At 38.7% G+C, this 14,038-nt stretch overlaps 1 protein-coding gene across 4 annotated transcripts in view; it reads left to right on the plus strand.

Annotated features, from left to right (window-relative positions):
* Positions 1–14,038, plus strand: part of CDC42SE2 (CDC42 small effector 2) — a 150,907-nt gene that overhangs the window by 64,907 nt on the left and 71,962 nt on the right. For 2 of the 4 annotated variants that reach the window (XM_081232770.1, XM_081232768.1), the window contains exon 2: positions 10,551–10,714. The exons of 1 other annotated variant lie outside the window; for it this stretch is intronic. The gene's annotated coding sequence lies outside the window, so the exon portion shown is untranslated. Of the gene's footprint in view, positions 1–9,313; positions 9,349–10,550; positions 10,715–14,038 lie in introns of all 4 variants that reach the window. One more of the 4 variants, XM_081232769.1, reaches the window with a different exon arrangement.

Consider the following 14,038-nt stretch of genomic DNA (forward strand, 5'->3'; position numbering starts at 1 on the left):
AGGAAATGATCTTTACCTCACACTTGACACCAAGATAAATTTTTGGTTTTCCAGAGTTGAGTATAAAAAAGAAAACCTTAAACATATTAGAAGGAAAGAAACATGGATCAATATAAAGACTCCTGGGTGTGGGGAAAGCCTTCATAAGCAGTCCAACACACTTATTTTTCATTTAAAAAGTCTCCAGGGCTTTCCTGGTGGCGCAGTGGTTAAGAATCCGCCTGCCAATGCAGGGGACACAGGTTCGAGCCCTGGGCCAGGAATCCCACATGCTGCAGAGCAACTAAGCCCGTGCGCCACAACTACTGAGCCTGCGCTCTAGAGCCCGTGAGCCACAACTACTGAAGCCCGCTCGCCTAAAGCCCGTGCCCCACAACAACAGAAGCCACCGCAATGGGAAGCCCACGCACCGCAACGAAGAGCAGTCCCTGCTCACCACAACTAGAGAAAGCCCGTGAACAGCAGTGAAGACCCAGCACGGCCAAAAATAAATAAATTAATTTTAAAAAAATTAAAAGTCTCCAAATTATTGTCATATGCCCATAAGTGTTTTAAAAACATGTGAAGTATTATCTTTTTCAGTAATCCAATTTCGAAATGCATGTAAGATCAAGATTGTCATTCACATCTAAGTTATCTTACAGTTTCTTTTTTTTAACAGAATTTAACATTTAAAAAAAATTTTTTTTTTATGTATGTATGTATCTATCTATATATCTGTCTATCTCTATATCTACCTATCTATCTTTCTATGCCGGGTCTTATTTGTGGCACGCAGGATCTTCGTTGCTGTGTGCGGGATCGTTAGTTGCGGCGTGTTTTAGTTGTGGTATGTTTTAGTTGTGGCATGCAAACCCTTAGTTGGGACATGTGGGATCTAGTTCCCTGACCAGGGATTGAACCTGGGCGCCCTGCATTGGGAGTGCAGAGTCTTAGCCACTGGACCACCAGGGGAGTCCATCTTGCAGTTTCATATATCATCTTTTCCCTTCTGCTCTTAAGCACAAAGAACCCTACAAAGTGCTCTTGTAATAAACATGACCTAGTACCCATGAACCTTCCTAATGATTCCTTTGCTAAGTTTAGGGCTTATTTGGCTTTTGGTCGCAGACATGGTTGGTTGTACTTGTGCAGAAATGGGTAGAATTAAAGTTGTTAGGAAATCAGTCTGCCATGTTCTCTTGGAACAAACTGTTGACTACCAAGCTTCTTTAAAATGGAGATCTTCATACTGAATAATAATAATATGTATACTTAAAAGTTTGAATGTTGAATAGTCGAACAAATAAAGATTTTTCTAGTACAAGTTGCAGACTTGTCAGATTTTTTTTTAAGTATTTACTTATTTTTTGGGCTGTATTGGGTCTCAGTTGCGGCATGCAGGATCTTTCGTTGCAGTGTGTGGGCTCTTTGTTGTAGCACGCGGGCTTCTCTGTAGTTGTGGTGTGGGCTCCAGAGCGTGTGGGCTCTGTAGTTGCGGCATATGGGCTCCAGAGTACGTGGGCTCTGTAGTTGCGGCACGTGGGCTTAGTTGCCCCACGGTATGTGGAATCCCAGTTCCCTTACCAGGGATTGAACCCATGTCTCCCGCATTGGAAGTTGGATCCTTAACCACTGGACCACCAGGGAAGTCCCCAGACTTGTCAGATTTTAATAATCTAAAAATGAGTAAGAACCTATTTTCCTTTTGTTCTTATTTTTCTTTAAAGTATTCCCACCTGCCCATCCCCAATGGAACAATTTGTCAGTGACTGTTTTACTTTTAGGCCCCAGTGTGCCAGGGCCCAAATGAAATGCAGACTGATTTGTCTGCAAGAGAATGACACAATTTACCACATCTTAATTCCTTATGAAAGCAGTTGGGACAAATGAAACATGTACTTTCTCAAGATAAGTTGAAATTTCAGCCCCCTCTGTATTTATCAGAAATAATCCCATACTGAGTCACTCTCTCATGACTGAAAAAGCACAGCTGGTAGGAGAAATTGCATGTTAATGGCATTGTCAGTGTAGGAGGGCCACTACATATAAGGAAGCAGAGACTCAGTTAAGTACCTGCTATTTGGGTTAATATTCTGAAGGACCAGGAAACATTATCCTTGGTCAAGTAGGCTAAATTAAATTGAGACAACTGGAGGGTTCACAGGGTATATCAAATCTGGATCAAACTAAAATGTAACAGTCTCATTTGACACAATACAGAAAATTAAAACAAAACAAAAAGGACAAATTACTGATCAGTTTGGGAACTATGGCTTATGTTGCCTTGAAGGGAAGATGTATTGTACTTTTTAGTTATCATGTATATTTTTCTTTTGTGGGATTAAATAAAGGCACTGAGTTATTCAGTGAATACTTAACTGCTCTCACTATGTGCCAAGTGCTCAGGTATTAGGCGTTTGGCTGCAAACGAAAACAAAATCTGTCTCTTCATAAAACCCTGTGTTCTTACTGGTGAAGAAAAGTAATAAGTGAGTAATGTATATATAGAATGCCAAAAAAATTCAAAGCACTGTGAGGAAAAATAAAGCATGGGAGCAAGATGGGGACTGCCAGGCTAGGGAACAGGGGATTGCAGTTTTAAATAGGATGGCAAAGAAAGGACTCAATGAAAAGACAATAAAAAGCCACTACAGCATCATTTGTGATAAAGATAAATACTGGCAGCAACCTAGATATCCATCTCTATGAGATTGCTTGAATATATTATGCATCTGTATAGTGAAATGCTGTACAACAAATAAGTCCTACATATACAGAATGATCTCCAAAGATTAGTGAAGTGATAGAAACTAGGTGCAGAATGATACACAGAATATGTTGCCATTGATGTCTATCACATACATGATATATTTTCCTAAATGCATGGAATCGCAGTGGAAAGATACATTAAAAAAACTGTTAATAATGGTTGTCTTTGGAGTGAAGGGTGATTTGTGGACAGGGAGTGAGGATGAAACACTTTATATCCCATTTTACTATGTGTTACGATGTAGTCAAAATAAGTAAGATGTAAAATAAGAACATGGAAAATTGTCCAATTAGAAAATGATGGAAAGGCACATACATTTATAAAACCTAGTGGCCTAGATAGCCGTCAAGCCTAGGTAGTGAATAAATGGGATAGTTAATAGAAACATGGACTCACTTCTGATGAGCTGTTAGACCTTGTTGACAGTGACTGTTCCAGAGCAAGGCCAAAATCCTGTTTTGTTTGGGTAGTGGGTTGTAGTGATCGTGACTGTAACATTTAGAGTTGTCTGTCTTTTTTCACTCTTGTAATCAAGTGGAAGCTGTATTCATTTCGTAGGGCTTCTACAATGAAGTACCACAGAAACTTGCCTCATAGTTCTGGAGGCTAGAAGTCCAAAATCAGGGTGTCAGCAGGGTCATGTGCCTCCTGAAACGTGTAGCAGAATCCTTCCTTGCCTCTCCCTAGCTTCTGGTGGTTTGCTGGCAATCCTCGGCATTCCTAGGCTTGCAGGTGCATAATCCAATCTCTGATTTGTCATCATGTGGTTTTCTCCCGTTTGTCTCTCTGTCTTCTTCACAATGCCAGCTTCTTATAACGACACTGATCATATTGGATTTAGGGGCCCACCCTACTCCAGTATGACCTCATTTTAACTAATATCTGCAACAACCCTATTTCCAAATAAGGTCACATTCAGATGTCCCGGGGGGTTAGGACTTCAACATATCTTTTTTGGGGGGGTGGGAGAGAGAATGGGACACAGTTCAACCCATAACAGGCTTTCCAGTTTAAATTGCTTCCCTATTACAGCCTTTCATATATGTAGAAGTGTTTTGGAAAGTTGTATAGAAAGATACAAGATTAGTTTATTTTTAAAAACTCTTACTATAAAAGTTTTTCTTATGGGGAGAAAAAAACATCCCATCTCCCTGAATAAAATCATACTGAAGGGCTTCCCTGGTGGCACAGTGCTTGAGAGTACGCCTGCCAATGCAGGGGACACAGGTTTGTGCCCCAGTCAGGGAGGATCCCATATGCCGCAGAGCGGCTGGGCCCGTGAGCCATGGCCACTGAGCCTGTGCGTCTGGAGCCTGTGCTCCGCAATGGGAAAGGCTACAACAGTGAGAGGCCTGCGTACCGCAAAAAAAAAAAAAAAAAAAAAAAAAAAAAAATCATAGTGAAGAATGCAACATATTTATTAAAGCTGATGTTTTAGTGAAAAGAATTTTTTTTTCTCTCTAAATATTGTAAAATGAGAGTATGGGCATTGTAAGTAGTAATGAATTAAACATGACAGTGAGTTACTAATTTAGATATTTTATGTGCTTTTTAAAAAATAAGAATACCTTATATTCTCTTTTTGCATTTTTATTCTCACTCCTGAGAAAATAGCTTCCTTTCCAGATCAGTTTAACCTCAAGGTACAGCAGAGAAGACAAAGTCTTTTTTTTTCACCCCATTCTTCTCAGTAGTTTTTCTTCTTGTACTCAAAGCCATTACAATTCTGTGAAACATTAGGAAACTTTAAAACTTTAAAATTCTCCCTTGCCTTTCCCTTTTCCTCACGTATAAATCAGAAACCAAATATTTGTTAGTATTCAAAGTCGTTTTAAAAGTTATTATATCCTAAACTTTTTCGTTCCAGCATGCGGGCTTCTCTTTAGCTGTGGCATGTGGGTTTTCTCTTTTCTAGTTGTGGCGCACAGGCTCCAGGGCATGTGGGCTCTGTAGTTGAGGCACGTGGGCTCTGTAGTTGGTGGCACTTGAGCTCTCTAGTTGAGGTGCGCGAGCTCAGTAGTTGTGGCATGCGGGCTTAGTTGCCTCGTGGCATGTGGGATCTTAGTTCCCTGACCAGGGATTGAACCCACATCCCCTACATTGTAAGGCGGATTCTTTACCACTGGACCATCAGGAAAGTCCCTGTATATGTATTTTAAAATGTCCCTATATATATTTTAAAATGTCCTCTTGACTTGCTGAGAAAATTACTCTCATAATGTTATATCACATTTTAAACCCCATTCCCCTGCTGATGTCCACACTCCTGATGGCTTACTCTGTGCCAGACCACGTTTCAAGCATTTTATATTTATTAACCTAATTTAAACCTCAAAATAGCCTTATGAATTATCCCCATTTTACAGTTTAGGAAAGTGGAGCATGGTGAATAAGTTGCCTAAAGTCAACACATCTAACAAGTGGCAGAGCCAGTATTCAAACTTTGACAGTTTGATTCCAGGGCCTATTTTCTTTCTTGCTTGCTTTCTTGCTTTCTTGCTTGCTTGCTTGCTTGCTTGCTTCCTTCACTTAACCTAAGTGAATGGCCATATGCATTTGTTTACAGTGTACTTACAGAGGAAATAAATGGCAGTGATTTATTGCAGTGCTAATAAGCATTATACTGATTAGTTATGAGATTAGGGGCAAATTTCTTTACCTTTCTGAGTCTGTAAAATGAGGACATTGGACTAGATTTCTTACAGATCTTTATCCCTGTTAGATGTATATTTCTTTGGGAAGAAAAAGGAATTGGCATTTGACATTAAATGAGCAAGGAAATGGGACATGTATTTAGCACATTTTTCTTTCAAAATCAGAGTAATTTTATAGGGTCAAGGAACGATGATGTAAATCACTATCTATTGGGGAAAAGTGGAAAGTAAACAAAAATGTTACTGTAAGACTTAGGACTTTAACTTCTTGTAGTTTGATCAGCTTAAACTGCAGACTTTCGAATTGCAGTGGATTTGGGCATTTAAGAATAGGTTTTATTTTTAAGTTCATAAGATGATCTGAGGATTGGAAGAAATCATAAACTTGAACTAAAGCAACTGTCCGTGGGACTTTTTTTTTTTAAGCGTTTAAAATGTTATTTATTTTATTTTATTTTATTTTATTGTCTTTGGGACTTTTGAATCACTGTCTTAATATCCCAGCCTCTGATGATAGGTATCCCAAGGCAGGACATTCCACCTTTAGGCAGCAGTGCCTCAGATAGAACATATATCCCCTACTCATTCACTCTAGTTCTGCCATTTAGGATGATGCAGAACTAATATGATTTTTCTCTGTGACAGCCGTTAAAGGTATTGAAAGGTAGCACTGTTAACTCATTTCTTTGAAGATTCAGCCTTTTTTTCATAGCAGTACAGTGGAACTGAGACTGGTTAACTTGGAGAATAGAAATCTCTGGGTGGAGATGGGAGTACACAGTTTTGATGCTGTCTGAAATTTAATAGTTAAGTTCAGCTCAGGAAGTAATGCAGTTTGCTCTGTCTCTTCAATATAAATAACGGGTGGATGGGGTTAGAGGTGGCATGTAATATGGTACAAAAGCACCAAGCCATGCCAGCATTTAAAAAGTAAATTGAATCTGATTTCATGACTTCATTAATTCTAAGCAGAATCTGAAGTACATTTTAGTAGTGATACCTAGATGAATGCCAATATATCAAATGATATATTAAAATGTCTTTTGGGTTGACAGTGAAATGGCTTGATATTTTTTAATCTAATTGCTACCAATGTGATGAAAGACTGACGTGCTTTGTGGACTACAATTGAATAAATAATGTTGAAATTTACCACTTTTCCTTTTTGCCCATGCCATATTATACTAGGTTAGAGTACTATTTTTGACGTACTATTTTTGACGCATGTTTTCTTTGTGATCAGTAATTATGTTTTTGATCTTTAGCATTGAGATATTGTACTTTTTAAAAAAATTTAGTGACGTATAGTTGATTTATAATGTGTTAATTTCTGCTGTACAGCAGTGATTTAGTTACACACACATATCTATTCTTTTTCATATTCTTTTCCATTATGGTTTATCACAGGATATTGACTACAGTTCCCTGTCCTATACAGTAGGACCTTGTTGTTTATCCATCCTATGTATAATAGTTTGCATCTGCTAATCCCAAACTCCCAGTATTTCCCTCCCCCACCCTCCTGCCCCCTTGGCAACCACAAGTCTGTTCTCTGTATCTGCGAGTCTCTTTCTTTTTTGTAGATATGTTCATTTGTGTCGTATTTTAGATTCCACATATAAGTGATATCATGGTATTTGTCTTTCTCATTCTGACTTACTTTGTTTAGTATGGTAATCTCTCGGTCTATCCATGTTGCTGCAAATGGCATTATTTCATTCTTTTTTATGGCTAATATCCCATTATATATATACATATACCTACACCACATCTTCTTTATCCATTCATCTGTTGATGGACATTTAGGTTGTTTCCATGTCTTGACTATTGTAAATAGTGCTGCTATGAACATAGGGGTGCCTGTATCTTTTCGCATTATAGTTTTGTCTGGGTATATGCCCAGGAGTGGGATTGCTGGATCACGTGGCAGCTCTATTTTTAGTTTTTTGAGGCACGTTCATACTCTTTTCCATAGTGGCTGCACCAATTTACATTGCCACCAACAGTGTAGAAGGGTTCCCTTTTCTCCAAACACTTCCCAGCATTTGTTATTTGTAGACTTTTTTTTTTTTTTTTGCGGTACGCGGGCCTCTCTGTGCTGTGGCCTCTCCCGTTGCGGAGCACAGGCTCCGGACGCGCAGGCTCAGCGGCCATGGCTCATGGGCCTAGCCTCTCTGCGGCATATGGGATCTTCCCGGACCAGGGCACGAACCTGTGTCCTCTGCATCGGCAGGCGGACTCTCAACCACTGCACCACCAGGGAAGTCCTTGTAGACTTTTTAATGATGGCCATTCTGACCTGTGTGAGGTGGTACCTCATTGTAGTTTTGATTTGCATTTCTCTGATAATTAGTGATGTTGAGCATCTTTTCATGTGCTTTTTGCCCATCTGTATGTCTTCTTTGGAGAAATGTCTATTTAGGTCTTCTACCCATTTTTCGATGGGGTGTTTTTTTTGTTATTGAGTTGTATGAGCTGTTGGTATATTTTGGAAATTAAGCCCTTGTTATGCACACCATTTGCAAATATTTTCTCCCAGTCTGCAGGTTGTCTTTTTGTTTTGTTTATGGTTTCCTTTGCTGTGCAAAAGCTTATAAGCTTGATTAGGTCCCATTTGTTTATTTTTGCTTTTATTTCTATTGCCTTGGGAGCCTGACCTAAGAAAACCTTGGTATGATTTATGTCAGAATGTTTTGCCTGTGTTCTCTTCTAGGAGTTCTTGGTGTCTTGTCTTATATTTAAGTCTTTAAGCCATTTTGAGTTTATTTTTGTTTACAGTGTGAGGATGTGTTCTTTCTTAATTGATTTACATGCATGAGATATACTTTTTTTTTTTTTTTTCTTTTTGCGGTATGTGGGCCTCTCACTGCTGTGGCCTCTCCCATTGCGGAGCACAGGCTCCGGACGCGCAGGCCCATGTGGGATCCTCCCAGACCGGGGCACGAACCCGCGTCCCCTGCATCGGCAGGCGGACTCTCAACCACTGCGCCACCAGGGAGGCCCGAGATATACTTTTGAAAGAGTTATTTTCTGAAGAGAGAAAGATTGTGGCCATAATTTTCTTCCTTTTTTTAAAAATCTTTTTACAAAGAATTTAAATTTTATACTGGAGAATAGCTGATTAACAATGTTATGTTAGTTTTAGGTGTACATGTGGCCATGATTTTCAAAACTTAACGCATTAAAGGGGTTCTGCTTTTCATATTAATCAGTCTTGCTACCAATTATTAATATGCAGTGAATTACTATGTTTTAAACTTAAAGTTAACTGCACATATTGAAAGTGTGTAGGTTGATAAGTTGTGACATATATATGCCTGTGATACTATCACCACATTTAATGTAGTGAAAATATCTGTCACCCCCAGAAGTTGCTTTTCAGCCATTTATAGGCTCTTCCTTCTCTTGGCCACTTACCCCTGTTCCCAGGCAATCAACTGAACTGCTTTCTATACTCAAGATTCTAGAATTTAAGTAAACGGATTCTACAATGTATACTCTTGATATGGCTTCTCAGCATAATGATTTTGAGATTCATCCATGTTAATGAGTGTATAATATTATTATTATTTTTTTAAATGTGTATTTATTTTTGCTGTCCCGGGTTGGTTGTGGCATGCGGGCTTATAGTTGCAGCATGTGGACTTCTTAGTTGCGGCTTGCATGCAAGATCTAGTTCCCCGACCAGGGATTGAACCCGGCCCCCTGCATTGGGAGCATGGAGTCTTACCCACTGGACCACCAAGGAAGTCCCAGTATTATTTTTCATTGCAAGTAGCAATGCATTGAATGGCTTTACCACATTTTGTGTATCTACTCATCTGTTGGTGGACAGTTGAGCTGTTTCTAGTTTTTGGCTCCTACAAATAAAGCTGCTTTTGTGGACATAAACTTTCATTTTTCTTAGGTAAACACCTAGGAATGGAATGGCTGTGTTGTAGGGTAAGTGAACAAGTGTTCTATAGAAAAAGAATTGATTTTTGAGTATTGATTTTTGTATCCTGCAACCTTCCTAAACTCACTCATTAGTTTTGGTCATCTTTCAGTTTCCTTAATTACATTTTCGGATTAAGCATAACATCCTAGTTCATTGTCAGCTTAGATGTGAATAAATGTGTAAGCTTACAAAATGTAATGCATCACTTTGATATGTGGCATGGCCAATGTTTTCTTTTTATGAAATACTAGTATTCCTTCTAATATGGAACTTTGAAATTTCAAACTGTCATTATTTAAATAGTTGAATTTATAGGCAGTTTCAGGAAAGTAATTCTGAGGGAGGAATTGCTGTTTGTTTTTATGGTTTTTATGGGATTCTAAGAATCAGTTCACATTATATATTTAGAGAATCAACCACTTTGGTGATGTTTTTGGGAGGATGAGGGAGCGTGTATGACGAGGACTTAGAGGTTTCAGCACAAACTGCATGGATCCCAGTCCAATTTACTGAAATGAGGAAGACTGAGAAAGCAATGGATTTGGGATCATCAGTTCACCCTTGACATGTTGGGTTTTAGGCCTGTTGTTTGTTGGCTTTGTTAAGTGCTTATATGTTTATTTGAAGGACTGTAAATGAAGAAATATATCTTAGGTTAAAAATAGGCCTAAGATCACACAACCAGTTATTTGCAGAATTAGATCTCAAACCTAGGGCCCTCTGACTCCAAAGCCAGTGTGGTTATTCCTATGCTATGTTATATCCATAAGGCAAAAAAACAGGCTTGGCTTTGACAGTAATAAATGTTTCCCACGAGCTATTATAAATATATAGCAGAGTTTGCAAGCTTAGATGCAGTCTTCTAATTTATAGCTGTAGGCAGCTCTCCTTTAACATGCTGTGGAGACCAGTCCTGTGTGCTGCCACCAAACATAAATGTGTGTTGGATTTTGCTCGTTGCGTTAAGAGTTGCACCTGGTATACTGTGGACACGACAATAAATTTACATGCTGGGAAAAGGGTGGTAACTGTGTAATAAGCACATTACAACCTTTGAAATGCGGGTTGCTTAGTTTGAACATGGGGCTTGGTGAATCTGGTGTTTAAATTCAGTTTTCATATGGATCAGTTAATTATAGGTGGGTGGGGGAGGAAGGAGTTGCTCCCTGCAGCATTTTGCCTCCTAATTGCATGCTTTCATTTGCAGATAGGGCCAGTTGTGAGTGTGTGGATTTTTGAGTAAAACCTCGAACCCAAATGAGAAGAAACCTTCAAGGAACAACTTATACTGACAGTGAGTCTACAGTCATCTGTATGCATATTATGGAATGTTCTCAACCCAGAGATAGCTCTATTGACAAGGAGTGAGTGGTGAGTCTGACTATCCCCAGTGGTAATTAACCTAAATCCTTCCCTTAAAGAGAAGACAACTCCTGCATGCTTAGCATTTACCGACTGTTGAATAGTAAGTTAATTTTTGTGTTAACAGAAGATGACTCCAGCACAGTTTAAGAGAATTCTTTATCCTTAAAAGTGTGTTTAATGTATGATTGCAGTTTGACTTTCTTCAGTTAGACACATCCCTTCCTTTGCCTATGTGTTTCTATCTTTTTTCCACCCAGTCCAAATAATACCATCCTCCAAGGCCTGTCTTCCTTGATATATTCAGCCATCACTAAAGTGATGGTCATGATAGTTACTAGCATCCATTCTAATCTTGGTTATGGTAAGTTTCATTGCCATTGGAAGTGATTGTTTTAGGAATGGACATGAGATCCAGTTTTGGCCAATGGGAAATAAAAGGAAAGTCTGCAAGAGGCTCTTGGGAAAAGTTTTCTTGCTTTTGAGAAAGAAGAAAAGAGATGGTCCTTCCTGTAGAGCTTGTTTTATCTGGATGTGACATCTGGAACTGCTATAGCTATCTTGCCTGAAGGTGATTCCCTTACTTAAAGGTGGGCAGAGGGAAGAGAATTCCAGAGAAGTAGAACTGGAGCCACGTTCACTATTCCTAGAACCACCTTCACTGTAGATTCCTTATTATGTGAGATAATAAATTTTCTTATTGTTTAGGCAGTTTTGCCTTTAGATTTTCTGTTACTTGTTATGGAAATCATCCCAGTTCACTCGATCCTCCTCTTTCTGATTACCCACTGGCATTTGTACTTGATTATGTTCTGAGCTGTCCAGTAATGTTTGTGTATATTGCCTTTGTAGCACATTATAAACTTTGTGATGTCAAGGGCTATGTTTATTTCCCTGCTATGTCTACTAGTTCTGTCTTCTTAAAAAGCCATCATTGCACATTTACTGAATTAAATTATTTGAACAGTAGAGAATTTGAAAAATCAATTCATAGATTTGAAAAATTATAGATTCTTTTAATGCACATTCCTTTCTTTGACCACACTGCTTTCCTCTAGGATTATGAATGAAGTATGGCTTTTGATTTAAGATGACTTGTGTGTAACACACTTTCAGTTGGTTAGTTCTACGATTTGCTATTTGTTTTTATTCAACTTTACCATGAAAATCAGCTCCTCTCCTGTATATTTGAGTATTGGCTTTTAATCTCAGATTTTGTTGTCTTCTCTGTTATAAAAATGGAATCATTTACCTTCTATTTTTTGTGGTAGTTATAGGAATGAGGGACATGATAGTAGGAACATAATAATTGAGAAATAATTTGTATTAGGCTTTGGAATGCACACTGACAAAAAGACTCCCTAAAGTGTGCATCTCTGTTTTGTTCTTAGGACCTAGTTTTGTGTACGGGGGTAGGGGAGAGAGGGTTGGTGATGAATCTAATGTCTTTGAGGAGTCTTGAGTCGCAGGATGGTTTATTTAGTTGATTCTATTTTAAAAGCTCATATAACCACTCTTCCCCACCCCCCCAACTCAAGATATCCATGTACTTGTCCATCCTTTCTTTAGATTCTGCTATTATAATCTTGAAAAAGTGGGATAAGAACCTTGTTTTCTTCCTGAAAATTTATAATGTTGCTTTCAGTTTTGTTAAGGAATATCATAAACCTTTATTGTAATCTGGTAATACATTCTGAATCCTTCAAAATGATTTACATTTAGGGAAGAATTTACTTTTTTATTTTTTCATGTTGGGCTGTGATTAAATGGGGGGAATAACTTTTTAAGAAGATAGGGAAAGTTGTATGATGTGCTTGATCCATTAGTTTTAATTCAATAATGCCATTATTTGGTAATATAAGAAGTTCAAATCACCAAGGTCAGCTTTAATGTATTATATTTCATGTATATTATGAAGAGTTTGTAGGAATGAAGCATGTGTCTTAACCTAAGGGAGACATGGCAGACATATGGTCTAAGCCAAATCAATCAGAATGATCTTAGGACATTTACTAGAAATGCCAGGATAAAGGTACTTTCTTTTCCTGCTGAATTTCAACCTGGCAGCCATCTTCCGACCATGAAAGGAAAGTCACTTGAGTAAGAAGCCAACAGGGAAGGAGTAGAGCAGAGCAAAGACACACCCTGATCACCTCTTGAGATGCTGGATCACGTCTTCCCTGAAGATAGTATACCTGGACTTCTCAGTTACCTGAGCCAGTAAATTCCAAAACATCATAACTGATACATCCTTATCATCACCCATTCTATACCGTGTAATGATAACTGAAGGGACTTGCTAAGACTAGAATTGCGAATTAGGCAAGTATGTCTCTGGTACAGATGTGCAAGGTGGCAGGTAATGCAGTCCTTTCACTGATTTATTTAAGGTTCAGGTATTAAGTATAAGAGTTAAGGTGGTGGGCTTCCCTGGTGGCACAGTGGTTGAGAGTCCGCCTGCTGATGCAGGGGACATGGGTTCGTGCCCCGGTCCGGGAAGATCCCACATACCACGGAGCGGCTGGGCCCGTGAGCCATGGCCGCTGAGCCTGCACGTCCAGAGACTGTGCTCCGCAGTGGGAGAGGCCACAACAGTGAGAGGCCCGCGTACCGCAAAAAAAAAAAAAAAAAAAAAAAAGAGTTAAGGTGGTAAACAAATACGTAGTCTCTGCCATTACTAATGGAGCTTAATGTTGACTGGAAGAGGCTAACAGTACATGAACAACCCTCCTAATGAATAGGTTCATATTAACTGAGGTTTGGTTCTAGAGGGAAAGGAGTATCTGTCATCTATACTGATTTGATTCTTTGGTGGAGATGCCTACTGAACCCTTGGCACCCTGGAACTGTAAAGTAAATAGTTGTGCGGAACCTGGGTTCTGGCTGACATGTTTTTAAAAGTAATATAAGTTATTATTGTTTTTTCCCTAAGAAACCATTAGAAAGGTATAGGACCACAATCCCTTGTTCCAAATCTTGGGACCAGATATATTTTGGAATTTCACCCTTCTCTGGATTTCAGAAAGGTTTACATGGTATATGTATGCTTAATGTAATACCTCTTTTTACTTAGGGAAGGGACGAGAGCCTTTCTATTATTAATAATGCAAATAATAATGCCTTATATTAGTTCAATTACTAAATGGCAGGCTCTGTATACTTTTCAGCATCATCTTAACTGTTTAATAAATTATATTCATTTATACACTTGAGAAAATTAAAGACATTAGGTGACTTTATCAAGGTTTATACAGCTAGGAAGTAGTAGAATTGAGATTTCAACCCATATCTGTTTGAATCCGAGGCCAGTGCCCTTAACCACTGCTCTGCTGC

The sequence above is a fragment of the Mesoplodon bidens genome (genome assembly GCF_964165515.1).
Source record: "Mesoplodon bidens genome assembly, chromosome: 4".
NCBI classification, from domain to species: Eukaryota; Metazoa; Chordata; class Mammalia; order Artiodactyla; family Ziphiidae; genus Mesoplodon; species Mesoplodon bidens.